Source organism: Schistocerca cancellata, chromosome 1 (assembly GCF_023864275.1).
Source record: "Schistocerca cancellata isolate TAMUIC-IGC-003103 chromosome 1, iqSchCanc2.1, whole genome shotgun sequence".
NCBI classification, from domain to species: Eukaryota; Metazoa; Arthropoda; class Insecta; order Orthoptera; family Acrididae; genus Schistocerca; species Schistocerca cancellata.
The window spans coordinates 1,236,542,689-1,236,560,404 of NC_064626.1; the positions used below are offsets into that span (position 1 = coordinate 1,236,542,689).

General features: G+C 46.6%; 1 non-coding gene across 1 annotated transcript; it reads right to left on the reverse strand.

Moving 5' to 3' along the window:
* Nucleotides 1-4,787: 4,787 nt before the first annotated feature.
* On the reverse strand, nucleotides 4,788-4,863 carry Trnas-cga (transfer RNA serine (anticodon CGA)). The gene has a single exon. It is a non-coding gene; the product is annotated as a tRNA-Ser (tRNA).
* Between the last annotated feature and the right edge of the window lie 12,853 nt (nucleotides 4,864-17,716).

A 17,716-nucleotide genomic window follows, 5' to 3' on the forward strand; every position in this document is an offset into this window, starting at 1 on the left:
TACACCACTGGTGATCGTCGAGGGGACACTGAATAGTGCACGGTACATCCAAACCGTCATCGAACCCATCGTTCTACCATTCCTAGACCGGCATGGGAACTTGCTGTTCCAACAGGACAATGCACGTCCGCATGTATCCCGTGCCCCCCAACGTTCTCTAGAAGTTGTAAGTCAACTACCCTGGCCAGCAAGATCTCCGGATCTGTCCCCCATTGAGCATGTTTGGGACTGGATGAAGCGTCGTCTCACGCGGTCTGCACGTCCAGCACGAACGCTGGTCCAACTGAGGCGCCAGGTGGAAATGGCATGGCAAGCCGTTCCACAGGACTACATCCAGCATCTCTACGATCGTCTCCATGGGAGAATAGCAGCCTGCATTGCTGCGAAAGGTGGATATTCACTGTACTAGTGCCGACATTGTGCATGCTCTGTTGCCTGTGTCTATGTGCCTGTGGTTCTGTCAGTGTGATCATGTGATGTATCTGACCCCAGGAATGTGTCAATAAAGTTTCCCCTTCCTGAGACAATGAATTCACGGTGTTGTTATTTCAATTTCCAGGAGTTTATGTATAAAATATTCTCGGTATTCTTGCCGCGTCAGTTCTAGATAAAATCTCGAGCTTCCGACGATTATCTCCATCGTCATCGTCAGGAGCTGACAGTCTCCACTGCTGCTGTGGTAGCCTCTATATAGCCCGAAGACGGCTTCTGATTGGTCGGCTTCTGATTGGTCGGCGATTACGTGCTGCTGTCTCAGACGGTGTCACTGTGTGCGCCGGTGGCGCCACCGCTTCCGTTTGAACGTAAACCTTGGAAGGAACATCTCTGCTGCTTCTCTGCATCAAGCGCTCGTTTCCACGCACAGCTCAGATGGTATCCGCTATCGCGGTTAAAGTTCTTTTGGCTCATTCTTATTTCAACAGACTCTTTAATAACAGAATCCCAGTACGTGGAGGCATGGGACAGAATTTTAGTTTCATCGAACAATATTTTGTGTTTGTTCGCGAGGCTGTGCTCCGCAATTGCCGATTTCTCCAGCTCTCTATTTTTAATATGGCGTTGGTGTTCTGCACAGCGGTCGGAGTTTATAATATACCCTGGAGTTTATAATATACCCTGTGAGTGTGGAAGCAATTATATAGGTCAGACTATTCGTACCCTTTCCGGCCGCTGTGCAGAACAAGAGAGGCGCTCTGCATCGCGGTGTAGCTTGCTCGCCAGGTTTCGAGAGGGTGCGTTTCTGGATGAGGTATCGAATATATTGCTTCCCCCTACTTATACCTCCCGAGGAGATCACGAATGTAAAATTAGAGAGATTAGAGCACGCACAGAGGCTTTCAGACAGTCGTTCTTCCCGCGAACCATACGCGACTGGAACAGGAAAGGGAGATAATGACAGTGGCACGTAAAGTGCCCTCCGCCACACACCGTTGGGTGCCTTGCGGAGTATAAATGTAGATGTAGATGTAGATGTAGTATTCCTGGGGTGTTGACCTGCCTTCCGTACAACAGTGAAAGTTTCTTGCTATGGGACGCTGACTACGTAACAGTGAATAATTAGATTTTCATGTGACATTTTAGTATTCGTATTTATTTTTATGCAAATAATTTGTGTATGTGGTATGTTCGCAGGCAGACATAGAGCTTTCCTGGAATCGGAAACAGCTTTCTCGTGCATACCTTTGACTTTGGTCGAAAATGTCACGTTGAGAGTAGTCTAGCAAGGGAAGCGGCTGTCGTTTTCCCGTAAAATTCACAGCTATATTCGCAGCTTTAGATTGCTTCCAGAACATCACAACAAAAAAGATTGTGATTTTAATGGCTTGTAGAAAATTGCTCCAAGATATGCACTCGACAGCCGTTCTCAAGACAACTGATCCACTGGTAATGGACCTTAGTGAAAGCTGCGAAGGGAAACGAAAATTTCGGAAGGATGGCAAAACTTACTGGATTAAAGGACACCATAACATTAAATTTAAGGATGTGGTCTATGCTTAACGAAAACCACATCCGAAAACGACACCTTCATTAATGCTATCACAGTTGAAGATTACAGTATATGGAAGAAAAAGGTGTCAATGTGACGATGGGACGATGAATATCGGTCGTTGATACGCACTGAAGGAGAATATTGTCGTCAAATACAGCCAAACATTCTCTAAGCTTCCACACTTTTAAGGCAAATAAAGGGTCTCTAAGTTCCGTAAATCGCATGAGGTTTAATCACGGATCATTCCTCAGCCATGTTCATCAGATAAACGTTCGAGATAACGCTTATTGTGAATGTGATGGAATAACAGTAGGAGATACAGTTCGCAGTTTATTCGAGTATAAAATGTATGCAAAGCAACAAATTGCTTTAATACAGTTAATCACAACTCATCAATCATTCCCAACTAATATAGCAACTCTACTTCATAAAAATAATATATTAACTTTAAAACTAATTATGAAATTTTATACAAATATAATGTTACTCCGTAAAATTCCAAAACACGTCCAGATGGCTGTCTAACCTCCATGACAAAACTCGCAAATTTTAAAATATAAAAAAATAACAAAATTTCGTTATTATTATTATTAGGTACAAATGTATCCTACTGGATCATGCACAGCTACACACAACAAAAAAGTATTGCATCACCCTGTTCCCAGAACTCCTGAAGATAGACGTTTACTGTGGATATTGTATCACAGAAACAGTCCCGTTGACAATTCGCGCACCCATTGTTCACATCTTGTGAATGACGTCCTTCAGGATAACGAAATCGCTCTACTAGAGCGGCCAGCATGTTCTCCAGCCATGAAACCTATCGAACATGCCTGGGATAGATTGAAAAGGGCTGTTTACGAAAGACGTAACGCACCAACAACTCAGAGGTATCTACGCCGAATCGCCGTTGAGGAGTGGGACAATCTGGACCAACAGTGTCTTGATGAACTTATGGATAGTATGCCCCGACGAATACAGGCATGCACCAATGACGTGCTACTGGGTATCAGAGGTACCGATGTGTACAGCAGTCTGGACAACCACATCTGGAGCTCTTGCTGTATGGTAGTACAATATGCAATGTGTGGTTTGCATGAGCAATAAAAAGGGCGGAAATGATTTTTATGATGATCTCCATTCCAATTTTCTGTTCAGGTTCCGGAACTCTCGGAACCGAAGTGGGTCAAATCTTTTTTTGGAGTGTGTATTATGGTTCAATCCTGGGACTGGAATTCTAACATTCCTTTAGTCCACCTTTTCCAAATTCTGTTTATTCTGCTGTATCCAAGATATGATTTTGAGTTGTATTATGCAGGGCGCCATTTTGCGAGCGAGTCTTGTTGCTGGGAGTCTGTGGATATGCTCTTAGAATTTCAGCCTTCTTTTTCTTACGTCAGTGACGAGATTCGGTAGTTTCTCGGTTGTTTTCGGGGTTCTAGCCTGCCTCTACCTTCTGTTCTTGTGGGAATGAGTATCCTCGTTAGGATATCTTCTTCTATTGGGATATCTTGCAGAACACCTTTGCTGTGGAGTGTAAGCGTTTCGCTACGTGCAAGGTTTCAAGCCTGATAACAGTGTTACAGTGCCTGATTTTCCTGTGCATCGACACACATTTTTTGTTGTAGATTTTTACCGAAAGCTCTCCTACGTTTCTTCATCCGAAATTTCTGTGCCGTTTTCTCTCCATCTTTGTGTTCCATGAGGTCGCCTAAATACTTGGAGTAGGAAACTGGCACTATCTGTCCATACTTCGTGATCAGCATTTGGGCAGAAGTTTTGTGCAGGTGGTTTGGTTTGTTGGTCGCATATCCCGGGGGGGGGGGGGTCAAGTGTTTCAGTGCATTCCTTGACAGTCTGTATCAGTTTTATTGGTGTCCGCTTGTCGTCCGATAACTCTGCCAGATCATCTACAAAAGCTAGGCGAGACTTTGAGATGTCAGTTTTTCGTCTCACAACTCGTACGCATTTCCAGTAGTTTTGGTTTTTATACTCTCGGATGACTTTCTCGAAAACCAGATTAAACAGGACAGGAGAGAGACTGTCGCCCAGCCGAACTACGGCTTTGAACAGAAATGGTTCTAACATCTTACCTATGAATTATACCGTAGAGTTCGTAAGTGTTTGTTTCATGAGAGTTAGGATCTTCGGGTCCAGTCTTTGTTCTTCGAGCATACTAAAAAGGTACTGCCGATTGACTGCTTCATACACCTTCTTGAAATCCATAAAAGAAACATATGATGTTGCTGCTCATGAAAAAGAAATACAGGAACAGGGCACAATCTGTAACGATCAGTCAAGTGGATTACCTTAGGCTCCCAAAGCGGAAACAGAGAACAAAAAGACGTTGCATTACACTCACCAGAGCAGAGCCACTCGTGGAAAAACTGCCACAGACACTGCCGTCGATCCTGGAGTACCTCGATGATACGTGCTTTTGTCATACTGAGCTTGCGCGAATTAACAACAGAAATTACGTGATATACAAAATTGTCAAAAAGCACTGGCGGTTGTCTTCTACAACGAGGGAATTGAAAAGTTGGTACAACGCTACAACAGATGTCTGAGCGCCGACTGTGTACAGAAGTAGCTGGAAGGTGTAGCTAACCGCTGCAAATACAACAGTTTTTATTTTCACTGTGGTTTCCATTTCGCGACCTATTGTTCCTTACTTTTCGAGCAGCCCTCGTAATTGTAACATTTGTGTCTTCCAACATACCCACCAATTTCCAGAATGAGATTTTCACTCTGCAGCGGAGTGTGCGCTGATATGAAACTTCCTGGCAGATTAAAACTGTGTGCCGACCGAGACTCGAACTCGGGACCTTTGCCTTTCGCGGGCAAGTGCTCTACCAACTGAGCTACCGAAGCACGACTCATGCCCGGTACTCACAGCTTTACTTCTGCCAGTACCTCGTCACCTACCTTCCAAACTTTACAGAAGCTTTCCTGCGAACCATGCAGAACTAGCACTCCTGAAAGAAAGGATATTGCGGAGACATGGCTTAGCCACAGCCTGGGGGATGTTTCCAGAATGAGATTTTTCACTCTGCAGCATTTGTGCACCGCCGCCGTCAGTGTCAGCCAGTTTGCCGTGGCATACGGAGCTCCATCGCAGTCTTTAACACTGGTAGCATGCCGCGACAGCGTGGACGTGAACTGTATGTGCAGTTGACGGACTTTGAGCGAGGGCGTATAGTGGGCATGCGGGAGGCCGGGTGGACGTACCGCCGAATTGCTCAACACGTGGGGCGTGAGGTCTCCACAGTACATCGGTACATCGATGTTGTCGCCAGTGGTCGGCGGAAGGTGCACGTGCCCGTCGACCTGGGACCGGACCGCAGCGACGCACGGATGCACGCCAAGACCGTAGGATACTACGCAGTGCCGTAGGGGACCGCACCGCCACTTCGCAGCAAATTAGGGACACTGTTGCTCCTGGGGTATCGGCGAGGACCATTCGCAACCGTCTCCATGAAGTTGGGCTACGGTCCCGCACACCGTTAGGCCGTCTTCCGCTCACGCCCCAACATCGTGCAGCCCGCCTCCAGTGGTGTCGCGACAGGCGTGAATGGAGGGACGAATGGAGACGTGTCGCTTCTGCCTTGGTGCCAATGATGGTCGTATGCGTGTTTGGCGCCGTGCAGGTGAGCGCCACAATCAGGACTGCATACGACCGAGGCACACAGGGCCAACACCCGGCATCATGGTGTGGGGAGCGATCTCCTACACTGGCCATACACCACTGGTGATCGTCGAGCGGACACTGAATAGTGCACGGTACATCCAAACCGTCATCGAACCCATCGTTCTACCATTCCTAGACCGGCAAGGGAACTTGCTGTTCCAACAGGACAATGCACGTCCGCATGTATCCCGTGCCACCCAACGTGCTCTAGAAGGTGTAAGTCAACTACCCTGGCCAGCAAGATCTCCGGATCTGTCCCCCATTGAGCATGTTTAGGACTGGATGAAGCGTCGTCTCAGGCGGTCTGCACGTCCAGCACGAACGCTGATCCAACTGAGGCGCCAGGTGGAAATGGCATGGCAAGCCGTTCCACAGGACTACATCCAGCATCTCTACGATCGTCTCCATGGGAGAATAGCAGCCTGCATTGCTGCGAAAGGTGGATATACACTGTACTAGTGCCGACATTGTGCATGCTCTGTTGCCTGTGTCTATGTGCCTGTGGTTCTGTCAGTGTGATCATGTGATGTATCTGACCCCAGGAATGTGTCAATAAAGTTTTCCTTTCCTGGGACAATGAATTCACGGTGTTCTTATTTCAATTTCCAGGAGTGTATTATTATTTTAAATAGAAATCATTTAAAGAGGACCATTCTTCAGATTCGAAATTTAATACAATCTATTGATTGCGAGAAAGAAATGTAAAACACTGCTATAATATCTGTCTCGCAGCGGCATATGATCTCTGCAGTATGACACCACATAAAAATTGATTGCTAATGTAGAGACTCTAATAGAAACAATTTACTGATTATTAACAATAATGGATGATCCATGGAGCACTACAATCAACTCACAATGAATTACAAATTACCTTAGATTTATTCAGTATTTTTCATAGTCATTCAACATCTATAAGAGCAGACCCTTTCATAACCACCGATTTAAAATCATCTGTTACAGGGATTATAATTTTTGCAGCAGAAATATGTTAATCAAATTAAAGTCACACAAAATTACTTCCCCAAAATAACGACGCATACTGCTCGTGTGCATCTACGGGAAGTGTTTGAAGTACAATGAATGCACAAGTAACTGATAGAGTGCTGGGTGCCTACGCTTTATCACAGGTCGTGAAAGTCGAGGCTTGTCCGCTCTATAATGCAAGACAGGCGGTGATCTGTGGCAGATTTTACAAGATAGTACAGGTGTTTCCGGACACATCGTTCTGTTTACATTGTTGAACACGTGGCTCTACAGTGGACGACCCGTACGTATTCCGACGTTGAACCAACGACATCGTCAATCACGTTTGCGCAGAATACAGGATCATCGAGACTGTACCGTGGATCAATAGAAACGTGTCGCTTGGTCGGATGGATCGCGTTTCTCGTTACACCAAGTCGGTGTTTGGGTGAATACACAATCATGCAGCAGACACCAGTTCGAAACTCTATGGGTAACGTTCACGGGGGCTTGCGTGGGACTCTTCGTGGTAACTAAAGGTATCGTTTCATCTATGGAGTACGCGGGTATTATTAAATCCCGTCGTGCTTCATTTCTTTTCCGACCTCGATGGCATCTTCCTGTAGGACAACTGACAGTAACACAAGGTCAGTCTCGTACTAAAGTGATCTGAAGACCCTGGTATTGAACTCCCGCTAATATTCTCGCTACTAAATTCACACGATCTGAACCTAATGGAAAACATACGTGACGCTAGCGGTTCGATGCTCTGCCCTTACAAACCACTTGCTCGTTATTTATGGGAATCCTGAGGACTTCTCAAATCCATGGCAGCCAGAATTGCTGCTATATTGGGTTCCACATGCAGACCACCGAGGTATTAGTCAGATGACAACAATGTTTGGTTCATCTGTATACAGCGTCGAAGAAAAGAACTTTTAGCCACTTTCAGTTCGTCGCTAATGACCATAGAAGTTTTGCGCCCTAAAACCACAACTTTCAGTTCGTGTAATATATTCGATGTATTTGGAATGGGGAGAGAATAGGATTGTGTAATTTGAATAAGGTCTCTAAAAAAAGATTTTGTATTTGACTTTGCAAGTAGCAACTTCTTTCTTCAGTGATAGTATGGCAGTTTCTAATATTACCCCATCTCTAATCGGCTATGCTAACGTCTGCGAGACTCCTTTAATCAAACAGTACAGAAAATTATGGCAATCGTTTCCGAAATAATGACTGGTTAGCGAGGAAAGTGTACAATGAATTACTTTTCCAGATTGTTTACTCCAGTTTCTTCTTCCATAAATTTTGAATGATCATTGTAAAGCAGTTCAAATCACACGCAACAAAGGCATCGAAGGGTAACATGAAGTTTTGAGTAACGCAAAGAAATTCTTATCTATATACTGCGCCCATTAACCAGTTGTTTACCGTAACTTATCTGAACAAACGCCTGGTGGCAAAATAGTCTGGATACAAAATAATGACATCAACAGTCACTTAACGAAATACGACGGTCGTCCACAAAGTAAGTTCCGTTTCTATTTCTATCCGCGCCAGCGCTACGATGGCAGTTCCGAGCATGTGCGACAGTTACTCCGACTCAAGGAGAAGACATGTACATCACTTTCAGATCGCTGCTGCCGACGTGTGCTTTGCAGTATTTCTTTATAATGTCAGCTGTAATTGAGAATGCCGCCACGTGTGAAATCAGATCTGTGATTCGTTTTCTAAATGCAAAGAAAGTTAAACCAAAGGAAATTCAAAAATGGTTCAAATGGCTCTGAGCACTATGGGACTCAACTGCTGTGGTCATAAGTCCCCTAGAACTTAGAACTACTTAAACCTAACTAACCTAAGGACAGCCCACAACACCCAGCCATCACGAGGCAGAGAAAATCCCTGACCCCGCCGGGAATCGAACCCAGGAACCCGAGCGTGGGAAGCGAGAACGCTACCGCACGACCACGAGATGCGGGCAAAGGAAATTCATCCGCAAATCTGCGAGGTTTACGGACGAAATGCTATGAGTGATTCAATGGTTAGAAGATGGATCAGATTTTTCAATGAACGACGGGATCAAGTTGATGATGAAGAACGAAGTGGATGCCCGGCTGTGGTTACTGATAATCTGGTTCACACAACTGAAGAGAAGATTAAGCACAACCGTAAGTTTACACTTAGTGCCCTTGCTATGAAAGTTCTGCAAATCTCACGATCACCAATTCATGTGATTGTCACTGAAAAACTGATATTTCGAAAACTTTCCTCACGTGGGGTACCCAAAATTCTTACTGAACAACACAAAAAACAACGGATGGGCAGTGCACTTCAGTTTTTGATACGCTACATTAAAGAAGATGATGGTTTTCTTTCTCGGATAGTCACGAGGGATGAAACTTGGGTATCGTGCGACACCCCTGAAACAAAATGGCAATCAATGGAATGGAGGCACACTTCATCCCCAACTAAGGTTAAGCCTAAGCTAATCTTGACACCTTGAAAAGTCACAGGCACCATTTTTTGGGACAGAAAAGGCATTTTGCTGATTGATTTCTTACCATGGGGGCAAATAATCAATGCACATGGTTACTGCGAGACCATTAAGAAATTGCGCCTCGCAATACAGAACAAGCGCCGAGGATTACTGTCAAAAGGTGTTGTTTTTTCTACGATAATGCCCGACCTCAGACGGCGAATATGACTAAACAGCTCTTACGGGAATTTCAGTGGGACCCGTTTGATCATCCTCCGTACAGCCGGGACCTCGCTCCTACTGACTTTCGTCTCTTATTACACCTAAAATCTGCCCTTGGTGGTGAACAAAAAAATGGCTCTGAGCACTATGGGACCCAACTGCTGTGGTCATAAGTCCCCTAGAACTTAGAACTACTTAAACCTAACTAACCTATGGACAGCACACAACACCCAGCCGTCACGAGGCAGAGAAAATCCCTGACCCCGCCGGGAATCTAACCCGGGAACCCGGGTGTGGGAAGCGAGAACGCTACCGCACGACCACGAGATGCGGGCGGTGGTCAACACTTCAACGATGATAACTAGCTGGAAGAACATGTTACCACATGGTTTAATACACAGGTGGCAATCTTCTATGAAGAAGGCACACAAAAACGTATGCCAAGCTATGACAAGTGCCTATAAAATTTCGGAAGCTATGTAGAAAAGTACACTCCTGGAAATGGAAAAAAGAACACATTGACACCGGTGTGTCAGACCCACCATACTTGCTCCGGACACTGCGAGAGGGCTGTACAAGCAATGATCACACGCACGGCACAGCGGACACACCAGGAACCGCGGTGTTGGCCGTCGAATGGCGCTAGCTGCGCAGCATTTGTGCACCGCCGCCGTCAGTGTCAGCCAGTTTGCCGTGGCATACGGAGCTCCATCGCAGTCTTTAACACTGGTAGCATGCCGCGACAGCGTGGACGTGAACCGTATGTGCAGTTGACGGACTTTGAGCGAGGGCGTATAGTGGGCATGCGGGAGGCCGGGTGGACGTACCGCCGAATTGCTCAACACGTGGGGCGTGAGGTCTCCACAGTACATCGATGTTGTCGCCAGTGGTCGGCGGAAGGTGCACGTGCCCGTCGACCTGGGACCGGACCGCAGCGACGCACGGATGCACGCCAAGACCGTAGGATCCTACGCAGTGCCGTAGGGGACCGCACCGCCACTTCCCAGCAAATTAGGGACACTGTTGCTCCTGGGGTATCGGCGAGGACCATTCGCAACCGTCTCCATGAAGCTGGGCTACGGTCCCGCACACCGTTAGGCCGTCTTCCGCTCGCGCCCCAACATCGTGCAGCCCGCCTCCAGTGGTGTCGCGACAGGCGTGAATGGAGGGACGAATGGAGACGTGTCGTCTTCAGCGATGAGAGTCGCTTCTGCCTTGGTGCCAATGATGGTCGTATGCGTGTTTGGCGCCGTGCAGGTGAGCGCCACAATCAGGACTGCATACGACCGAGGCACACAGGGCCAACACCCGGCATCGTGGTGTGGGCAGCGATCTCCTACACTGGCCGTACACCACTGTTGATCGTCGAGGGGACACTGAATAGTGCACGGTACATCCAAACCGTCATCGAACCCATCGTTCTACCATTCCTAGACCGGCAAGGGAACTTGCTGTTCCAACAGGACAATGCACGTCCGCATGTATCCCGTGCCACCCAACGTGCTCTAGAAGGTGTAAGTCAACTACCCTGGCCAGCAAGATCTCCGGATCTGTCCCCCATTGAGCATGTTTGGGACTGGATGAAGCGTCGTCTCACGCGGTCTGCACGTCCAGCACGAACGCTGGTCCAACTGAGGCGCCAGGTGTAAATGGCATGGCAAGCCGTTCCACAGGACTACATCCAGCATCTGTACGATCGTCTCCATGGGAGAATAGCAGCCTGCATTGCTGCGAAAGGTGGATATACACTGTACTAGTGCCGACATTGTGCATGCTGTGTTGCCTGTGTCTATGTGCCTGTGGTTCTGTCAGTGTGATCATGTGATGTATCTGACCCCAGGAATGTGTCAATAAAGTTTCCCCTTCCTGGGACAATGAATTCACGACGTTCTTATTTCAAGTTCCAGGAGTGTATTTCTAACCGCATGAATTTCATCATTGTTTGTTTACCTTCAGATGCCTGCAGTCCAGTATCCATCTGCCACTATACTCAAGGCCCTGTTACACTCACCATCCACTTCGGAGATACAAAAATTGACTAGACAACAATCGAGGTGTGGAAGTGGTCCAGACACTGTGTAACCCGCTAACTCGGCTGGTCACAGCATCGCTCTGAGTGCGTGCCTGCCGCCCCCCGTTCCCCCCACTCCCCCGCCCACCCACTGGCGATCCACCTTCCCTGAGTACTGTGCACCGACGCACGTGTCAGAGTAGGCTGGCTGAAAGCAGCGGGCGCCCGCATTAGTTCGCGGACTGGCGCGGTAATCAGCCATTGCTCGCGCTGACAGGTTTTGACGAAATTATCAGAGGGCGCGCGCGGTAAGCACTTGTTATTGCGCGCACTGCGGTCTCCCCAAATTAACGTCATCACTTCTCATCAGCTAATGCGCCGCCGCGGTTTTTGAACTGCAGCAACCGCAGCCGAGTGCAATGGCATGGGACGCGATATTTCGTTAGGAGGCAAAACACTCGCGCGCGAGCGGCGGTAAAATTTTATTCGCTGTTATTAACGCCACAGATGCTGGCGATTTTGTGAACTCGGCTGGCACGATTATTGTATCTATAATATGGAACACCGTTGAGGGTGTTGTTGAACCACGTTGCGTGTAATCTACGCATTCTTGAAAAACGAAAACGAAACTACAACTGAAACAGAGACGTGTTAGATAGTGGTCTCTCAATAACGGTCGTAACTGTTTTAAATGGTTCTTACTGCTGATGCTATTCCTTTAAGATTGTTATATGAACAGTTAATATTGTTGTAGCCCACCTAAGCATCCTATTATACAGAGGCCCACAAGCAAACAAACATCTGTCATTTCTCTACACTTCGTCAACGTGTTTGACCTAGCTTGGGTAAACAAAACATCATCATCATCATTTAAGACTGATTATGCCTTTCAGCGTTCAGTCTGGAGCATAGCCCCCCTTATACAGTTCCTCCATGATCCCCTGTTCAGTGCTAACATTGGTGCCTCTTCTGATGTTAAGCCTATTACTTCAAAATCATTCTTAACCGAATCCAGGTACCTTCTCCTCGGTCTGCCCCGACTCCTCCTACCCTCTACTGCTGAATCCATGAGTCTCTTGGGTAACCTTGCTTCTCCCATGCGTGTAACATGACCCCACCATCTAAGCCTGTTCGCCCTGACTGCTACATCTACTTGTGTGAATAAATTATTTTTGTTTTCTTTACATACATACAATCAGAGCAAAATGTAAAGAAAACACAAATAATTTATTCACACAAGTAGTTAAATTGTATAATAATATTTGAAATTAAGTGTTCATCTGATAATAAATGTCCTTGGGGATATAGATAGGCAGTGTCCCAAAGTATCGATCAAGCGAGGATGCAGTCTACCTCCAACAATTTTGTGAAAAGCGTTTTTTACATTTCAGGTTTGCAATGTCTGCGGAGTAATGAAGTACCAAAACTAGCGTCATCCATGTAAATCACTACGTTGACACACATCGCTATGTGAAAAGTCTTCCATGTAAATCTTTATGTCAACACAAACCGTCATGAAATGTTATGTAAAGTTCTTGCATCGAACTGGTCAGTTATAACGCATATGTAACTTCACTCTCGAGTCCTCCCTCGGGCATGGGTGTGTGTGCTGTTCTTAGCATAGGTTAGTTTAAGTTAGTTTAAGTAGTGTGTAAGTCTAGGCACCGATGACCTAAGCTGTTCGGTCCCTTAGGAATTCACAAACATTTGAACATTTTTTTTAACTTCACTCTGCTGAATTACTGAGTAAAATTATGAAAGAGATAAATCGAAAGTTGACACGAACCCATGTGACACATTTTGAACTTTTATAGTCGGGAATTTTGTGTCTACATGCCAGTTAACATGTGACGGTTTGATTGCATAGATGTGTTTTAAGCTACTCCCTACGAGTCTGCAATATCTTTGGTACCGACGCATATATAGCGTTATACCACAAATTTAAGTGCATTTGATAATAGTTTATTTACATATTAGTTTCCAAAACATATTTAGTCTCCTTTTGCATCTGTATTTAATATACACTCCTGGAAATGGAAAAAAGAACACATTGACACCGGTGTGTCAGACCCACCATACTTGCTCCGGACACTGCGAGAGGGCTGTACAAGCAATGATCACACGCACGGCACAGCGGACACACCAGGAACCGCGGTGTTGGCCGTCGAATGGCGCTAGCTGCGCAGCATTTGTGCACCGCCGCCGTCAGTGTCAGCCAGTTTGCCGTGGCATACGGAGCTCCATCGCAGTCTTTAACACTGGTAGCATGCCGCGACAGCGTGGACGTGAACCGTATGTGCAGTTGACGGACTTTGAGCGAGGGCGTATAGTGGGCATGCGGGAGGCCGGGTGGACGTACCGCCGAATTGCTCAACACGTGGGGCGTGAGGTCTCCACAGTACATCGATGTTGTCGCCAGTGGTCGGCGGAAGGTGCACGTGCCCGTCGACCTGGGACCGGACCGCAGCGACGCACGGATGCACGCCAAGACCGTAGGATCCTACGCAGTGCCGTAGGGGACCGCACCGCCACTTCCCAGCAAATTAGGGACACTGTTGCTCCTGGGGTATCGGCGAGGACCATTCGCAACCGTCTCCATGAAGCTGGGCTACGGTCCCGCACACCGTTAGGCCGTCTTCCGCTCACGCCCCAACATCGTGCAGCCCGCCTCCAGGGTGTCGCGACAGGCGCGAATGGAGGGACGAATGGAGACGTGTCGTCTTCAGCGATGAGAGTCGCTTCTGCCTTGGTGCCAATGATGGTCGTATGCGTGTTTGGCGCCGTGCAGGTGAGCGCCACAATCAGGACTGCATATGACCGAGGCACACAGGGCCAACACCCGGCATCATGGTGTGGGGAGCGATCTCCTACACTGGCCGTACACCACTGGTGATCGTCGAGGGGACACTGAATAGTGCACGGTACATCCAAACCGTCATCGAACCCATCGTTCTACCATTCCTAGACCGGCAAGGGAACTTGCTGTTCCAACAGGACAATGCACGTCCGCATGTATCCCGTGCCACCCAACGTGCTCTAGAAGGTGTAAGTCAACTACCCTGGCCAGCAAGATATCCGGATCTGTCCCCCATTGAGCATGTTTGGGACTGGATGAAGCGTCGTCTCACGCGGTCTGCACGTCCAGCACGAACGCTGATCCAACTGAAGCGCCAGGTGGAAATGGCATGGCAAGCCGTTCCACAGGACTACATCCAGTATCTCTACGATCGTCTCCATGGGAGAATAGCAGCCTGCATTGCTGCGAAAGGTGGATATACACTGTACTAGTGCCGACATTGTGCATGCTTTGCTGCCTGTGTCTATGTGCCTGTGGTTCTGTCAGTGTGATCATGTGATGTATCTGACCCCAGGAATGTGTCAATAGAGTTTCCCCTTCCTGGGACAATGAATTCACGGTGTTCTTATTTCAATTTCCAGGAGTGTATATTTATCCATTCCGAGAGGACTGAAAGCTGTTTTTAATGCCAATAGTTTTCCTACACTGCATTAGGCATGGTAGTGTATAGTGTTTTTGGCGTTTCCATCTTTTTTTTCAGCCACTGTATACTGAATTCCATGTACTTCCTTTGCTCCTGGAGTGAGGAAGACAATAAAGATTCTCTGAGTAGAATATTAGTTTGTATTAATTATTTCTGTTAAGTACAAGTTTTGTGAGCAATTTGAAATCGTTTTCTGTTGGCAAGTCCCAGTCGCATCTTGAAAAGTAACTGTTCCTGGTAAAACATAAAGAATTAGAAAGAGGCTTGTACAAAGCCAAACAAATGATAGCAATTACGACTGTTGCGATAGGGTTTTATTGCATTTTTATTTTTACGTCTGCCTGGAAAAGAGCATATTTTTATACAACCGTTAATAGAACCAAAACCCGCAGTGTCGCTGTGTGTTCAAAAATGCCGTGAATTTTATAATGTTAACTTGTGCAGATGCGTAATAAATTCCACTTTTTCCAGACCGAAACCGCTAAGTATGAACTGGATTGACCTATGGCAAGAATGATGGACAGCATTCAGCAGACTCGCAAAGCGGACGTATGGTCGATAAGACACTTAATTCATACAGAGTAAAAAAATAAAAAATGAAATTAACGCTAAATACCGAAAGACGTGTGTGTGTGTGTGTGTGTGTGTGTGTGTGCGAGCGTGGGCGCGGGCGTGTGTGTTACGTGGAGGAGGAGGAAGACAATATTAACACAGAATTACCTTCAACAGAAGAGTAGATACACATGCAGGAAAAACAACCTTATAGCCTATACAACAGTTTGAATTAACAGTCACAATAAAATGAAAATAATGCAAGACAAGAGAAGTGAAGACCAACTTGATGCCGGCCGCGGTGGTCTATATTCTCTTCCATTTTTATAATTTTGTTCTCAAGAACATCGCCCTTGTATAGACCCTCTATATACTCTTTCCACCTTTCTGCTTTCCCTTCTTTGCTTATTACTGGATTTCCATTTGAGCTCTTGATATTCATGCAAGTCAATTTCTTTCTTTAGCAATTTTGCACTTCCTATTTATCTCATTTTCGAGACGGTTGTATTCTTTTTTGCCTGCTTCATTTACTGCATTTTTGTATTTTCTCCTTTCATCAATTAAATTCAATATCTTTTCTGTTACTCGTGGATTTCTATTAGCCCTCGTCTTTTTACCTACTTGATCGTCTGCTTTCTTCATTATTTTATCTCTTAAAGCTGCCCATTCTTCTTCTACTGTATTTCTTTCCCCCATTCTTGTAAAGCGTTCCCTAATGCTCGCCCTGAAGCTCTCTACAACCTCTGGTTCTTTCATTTTATCCAGGACCCATCTTCTCAATTTACCACCTTTTTGCAGTTTCTTCAGTTTTTATCTACAGTTCATATCCAATAGATTGTGGTCAGAGTCCGCATCTGCCCCCGAAAATGTCTTAAAATTTAAAACCTGGTTCCTGAATCTCTGTCTTACCATTATATAGTCTATCTGATACCTTCCAGTATCTGGAAGGAACATATTAATATGTTCATAAAAATAAATATTTTGCAAAGAAGGGAACTGCAAAGCTTCCATAATAAATTCCGTATAATAACAGGGGTGAGGCAAATTTCTGTAAATCTGACGGGAGCACATTGTATACGTAAGCTTGCCCCGCAGGCAGCTCCTTAGCGACCAGGCTGGGTTAGTTGTAGGGTAAGGGCGTAGCAGCAGCGACAAAACCGCGCATAGCGGCCCGGCATATCGCAACCAGCCCGGTGTGTTTGTGTGTACGTGTGTGTTTGTGTGTGTTTGTGCGCCTTCATGGCCTCAGCTAGCAGCGCCGCGGCGTCGTGGAGCTGCGCAGCCATTCCGCCCGGCGGCAATCTCTGCAAGGGGAGTCCCCGGGGAGCCGCAGGTAGCGGCTATCGGGGGTTCACCGCGTGCGCGGATTACACAACACCGCCGCCGCGCCGATAACCGCAAATGTTTGCCCTAACCGCCTTACCGCCGCCTAATTTATTTCGTTAGCCAAACGAGGTCAGCTCCTCCTCGGCGCTGCAAGATGAGCACTCCGGACACCCCCACTCCCCCTCCCCCCCTCTCCCACGCCTCGACCGCGCGATTCAATTAGGCGCCTGATATACGGGCCTCCAACGTGGCCGGATGCGAGCACTGCGCCAGTGCGGTGCGTGCTCCTCATTTCTGATTCAGCGCCCGCCTGATATATCTAATACTCGCAAGTATCGACACAGCTTGTATCTTCGCATTTGTGTTCGCGTCTATACGTGCTGGGCGACTCGAGTTATGCCGCTACTGTAGAGCACTGTTGCCAACTTCGCCAATATTTCACCGACAATACTGCCGCAGCATAATTTTGATTAAAGATTTACGTAATTTGTTTACCGTAAAACTTTTCCGTCTTGGTCTAGCGTAACCTGTGGCACAATTTTGAGCAGTGGTCTGGATTAGCAGCCCACATACTGGAGGCTCGTCGATGCGCAGCTCGGTCAGACTTTGTGCATCATCACAAACACATATCATAAACACTTTAACTTTCCGGTTGCCTATTCTCAGCCATGCTGGCCGTAGTGGCCGAGCGGTTCTAGGCGCTGTAGTTCTAAGTTCTAGGGGACTGATGACCTCAGATGTTAAGGGGCTCCGGAAAGGCTCAAAATCATGAAAAGTTCAATTTTTACTTTTTTGCCTTTTCTGAATCTGCAGACTATTACCTTTTAATAGATATATAATTTATTCAATTCCGAAGACTACAACTATTTTTAAATTTGTTTTGAAATGTGTTCTACATGGGCGTGACCCACTGTGGCGCTGTTAAACTGCTGTCAAATGGTGTTATTATTAACGTCCGTGTTCATCAGGTACATTTTAGTGATGT